This window comes from Pteropus vampyrus, unplaced genomic scaffold (assembly GCF_000151845.1).
Source record: "Pteropus vampyrus isolate Shadow unplaced genomic scaffold, Pvam_2.0 Scaffold771, whole genome shotgun sequence".
NCBI lineage: Eukaryota > Metazoa > Chordata > Mammalia > Chiroptera > Pteropodidae > Pteropus > Pteropus vampyrus.
Genome location: NW_011889552.1, coordinates 193,937 through 198,528, shown reverse-complemented (window position 1 = coordinate 198,528; position 4,592 = coordinate 193,937). Strand labels below are relative to the sequence as shown.

The window sequence follows — 4,592 nt, the reverse complement described above, 5'->3', positions numbered from 1 at the left end:
TTGTTGTTTTAACTTGCATTTCCCAGATAACATAAAATGTGGAGAATAATTTCATTTTAAATATCAATTTTGTTGCAATTTGTAAAGGACTATATCTAAGCAGAGGAGGGCTCTTCATGGCTGGCTTCATGGGCACATGGCCTGTGCAGTCACTCGGCATCCTGAGCTGTCACACAGAGTCCTGCGCTGGGTTTGATGCCTTGCTTTTGCCAACTTGAAGTTATTATAAACTTCTAACAATGGGGCTCCATGTTTTTCTTTTTATACTGGGCCAGCCCTGATTCTTTACACTTAAATGATTCTGGTTAGGTTTTGGCAGTTCGTAAGGATAACTTAGAGAAACGAAAGATCCCAGTTCCTTTTCTACAAAAGAAAAACCATTCCCTATGAGGAGAGACAATTCCTGGCTGTGGTCTTTTCACTTGGTTTTGAAGGATATGTCCCATACGCTTAAATATCTCTGCTATGCCATTAAAAAAAAAAAAAAAGATGCGTTCATATTTCATGTCGAACCACAGGAGTCCTAGATACTAGATTTCAGATACCACATGGAAAAAGCATACTTCACTCTTCCCACATATAACTCTAAAGTTAGGAAATATAATTTTATATGTATCGTAAAAGTGTCCCAACTCATTTAGCTGGGAAGGATATATTTAAAGATAAACCAATAAACAGAGTATTGATAATTCGAAGAAATTCTCTTTAAACTCAGTAAAATACTTTCCCTTTTAAAAGACATCTGCATAACTGCTCTCACTCCTCTGAATGATTCTTAGTGTACTAACATACCAAAATTTAAAAAGCTAGTTTGGATTATTTTAGAAACTGGCGAGGACCAGTCAAGTCAACCTCTAATTTTAGCTTCAATGGTAACCTATATATAAGTTGGCTGCTTGGCTGTATACATGAAAGAAGAAGCATGAAATGTGTCCTGGGCTGAGTATCTGAAGACTAAGAGTCAAGCCTTACTTTAAAATTAAATGTTATTTTTATTTCAGAGAATTAAAATATGTTTTTATTATTTTTTCTTATACTCTGGTCTGCTTCCTTTGTTAAAATTGTCATATGAAGGTGTTGCTTCTGAATAATGTAGTCAATCAAGATAAAAACTGAGTTCAATAAAGATGCCCATATAATGACATTTATTATCATTGAAAAATGAATAAAACAAACAAAAATATTCAGTAATAAAACTATACCCAGAATGTTTGGCACCAATTTTAAGTGTGAAAACAAAATATTTGTATATAAAAAGTTTTAAAAATTAAAATGAAAAATCACACACATAAGGACTATTTCTATTTCAAAATTATAGGTTCACATTTAAGAATGTATTATCAGATACAAAATCATTGTTTTAAATTATATTATAAAAATAGACTAATTCTATTTGTCTCTTGAATTTATTTCTCTGTCCATTTATGGGTGTGTGAATTACACGGGGTTTGCATGAATGAGATGTGTGTGGACATATACTTAAATATACACGTGACTGTAGCTGCCTATACGGGAGTATGGATGATTATATAAACAAATGAAATGCAATAAAAATAAACAAGAATTATAGGTTTGCGATTGATTCCTCTTAAACTACTTTTACCTGAGGTCTCATATTTGTCAAGACATTTGCTTTATAGATTTAGTAAAGAATTGGGGGGAAGTAATTCAGAAATTTATAAAATTGTTGGCCTAGCAATTTAATATTGTCCCTAGACTGATCTGAGATGTATGAAACTGTCTTACTGTTGCTTCTATGTAATTAAAATATGAATCCTATGGAAGACTTTGCCTTCTCCACAGCGTTTTTAAAGGCACTCTTGACCTCTTTGTTCCCCAGGCTGTAGACCAGTGGATTTAGCATGGGGATGGCCATGGTGTGGAACACGGAGGCCACTTTGTCTGTGTCCATGAAATGGTTGGAGTTGGGCTGTAAGTATATGAAGATGCCCATCCCGTAAAAGATGGAGACTGTAGGGAGGTGGGAAATCAGGGGGAAAAGCCTTCCGGTGTCATTCAGATGAGTTCATCTTCAGAATGGTGATAACTATAAACAAGTAGGAGATCAAGATGACCAGGTTAGCAAATAGGACATCCAAGCCCACCAAAACAAATAAAACCATCACACTTCTGTAGTTGTCTGAGCATGAGAAAACCAGGAGAGAAAACCCACCGCAGAAAAAGTGATCGGTCACATTGGATCTACAGAAAAAAAAAAAAAAGCTTAACATATTCCAGACATGCATGAAGGTGTCCAAGAAACTAAGAACATAGGAGTCTATGACCAGACACGCACTCCCTCTCACTGTCATGTTGATGGTGTAACATCATGATTTACACACTGCTGCACGGCAGTCATAGGCCATTAAGGCCAAAAGAAAAGTTTCTACGGTAAGAAAGACCAAAAAATGAATATATGAACAGCACATGCATTGTAGGAAATAACCTTGTTTTTATTTATAAGGAATCGGCTATCACTTTGGGAGCGACAGCTGTGGAGTAACCTAAATCCACAAGGCAGAGATCACTGAGGAAGGAGCACATGCGGATGTGGAGGTGAGAGTCCAGCAAGACCAATGTGATCCCCAAGTTCCCAACCAGAGTGACAAAGTGGACGATGGTGAACGTAAAGAGTAGGAGCCATAGTTCTGGGTCATCCATTATTATCACAGAATGAATTCCGTCACCCGTGTACTGTTTTCCATTGGGGTCATTTGTGAATTACATGAATGCCCTATAGCAATGAGAAAAGAGGATCTAGGTAGTAACTGTGCTTAGAGCCATCATTATGTCCAATGTATGCCTTCTATCAGAATTCTCTGACTCTAACATGGGCATAACAACAAGATGTAATTCTTCGATATTGTTAGAAACTTTGAGTGTTCTAGCTAAAAGGATTTTGGAGATAACATAACACAATCTTCTATCTTCATGTATGATTGAACTAAAGCGTGGAGAAAAAAAGTGACTTATATGAGATCACAGGATTAGTTACTGACTGGGATATGTTAGCCTCCCAATTCAGATTTTTAAACACTGACACAAAATATTCATATGCAATAAAATAGGTTAGTGTAATTTAATTTATTTCACTTCAATTACCATTTTGCTATTAATCTATTGTATCGAGAGCAGTATTATATGCTGGCAAAACATAGTTTAATATATCATGCTCTAGCCTTTCATAGTCTCACAGGATAATAAGATACATAGAATGTGTAATTACCACACAGGGGGATAATATAGAAATCATGTAAAAAAGAGTAAAGACATCTAGAGAATAAAAGTTAAAAGCATGAGTCCAGGCTAGGGAAGTCAGGATGTAAATTCTAGCTCCACCATAAACTAGATAACTAACTTTGGGTATTCCTTAATATCATTTGGCCGTCAATTTTTCCTTGAACTCATTATCAAACTGGATTGATAATGCAAACTGACATTGTAAGTTTTTACACATTAGAACTAAGACAGTTATTGGTCTGTGTATGGATTAAAGGGATGAGTGTTGTAATAGAAGGAATTCTAGGATCCTATACCCTCACTATTTCCATTTGCTTCTATTCCCAATTCCTTCCACTTTCATATTCCTTCTATATCCTCCTCCAATTTTTCACACAGTATCCTTCTTCTACTTAGTGGCCAACCCAGCTATGCCAAGTAAGAATCCATTTGTTTTCTGAGTCATCTTACATATTGACTAAGGTCTCTGAGCCTCAATTTCCCCATCTGTAAAGTGGAGATAACAATGTTGCACTTAACATTCAATAAATGTAGATATTCTTATCGTTTGAAGATAGTGACAGGCTCTATCTAGGGATCCAAAGTGTAGGCGAGGTTAAGGAGGGCTTCCACATGCAAATGAAACCCGGGATCCTGTGATCTCACCCATTTCATTTTCCTTCACATTAATTTCATTAATCTATGCAAAAGATGGTGATGGCTTGGACCAGGGTGGTAGTGAGAGAGGTAATGAGACACTATCCAATTCTGGATATATTTCAAAAGTAGAGCTAGCTGGATTTTCCGATATAGTGAATATGGAGCATTAGAGAAAGATGGAACAATGTTGACTCCATTTCTTGTATAGTGATACAAGGGATGGTATAAAAGAAGCAAATGTTTGGGCAAGAACAAGAGAGACCATCGCAGGTTAGTCATGCTGAGTTTGAGATTCCCTTTGGTCATCCAAGTAGAAGGGTTACATAAGCAGTTGGACTGGCTGCATCAGGTTACATTAACTCACTCTGTGAGATGAGTGTGGTTGATAGGATTAATCTGCTACAGATCGCTTATCCTCACTTACTTCTGTGAAATGAAATTGATAATGATAATTCCCACTTAATCATATTATAATAATAGCTAATGTATACTGAGCTTTACTGTGAGCTAGGCATTAGGCTGAAAGAATTATGTTGTGCAACTTCTACAAGCCTTGTGAAAACATGCTATTATGATTTCTGCTTTATAGATGAGAATTCTAAGACTAAGAGAGGTTTTAGTAATTTCTCCAGTGTTGCATCACCAGTAAATGATAAAACAATATTTAAAACTTAGAAGTCTGATTTCAGAAACCACAGCCTAAACTACCATGA

The 4,592-nt window shown here is 36.0% G+C and overlaps 1 pseudogene; it reads right to left on the bottom strand.

Annotated features, from left to right (window-relative positions):
* Window positions 1-1,762: 1,762 nt before the first annotated feature.
* On the bottom strand, window positions 1,763-2,705 carry LOC105309555 (annotated as a pseudogene).
* Window positions 2,706-4,592: the final 1,887 nt, after the last annotated feature.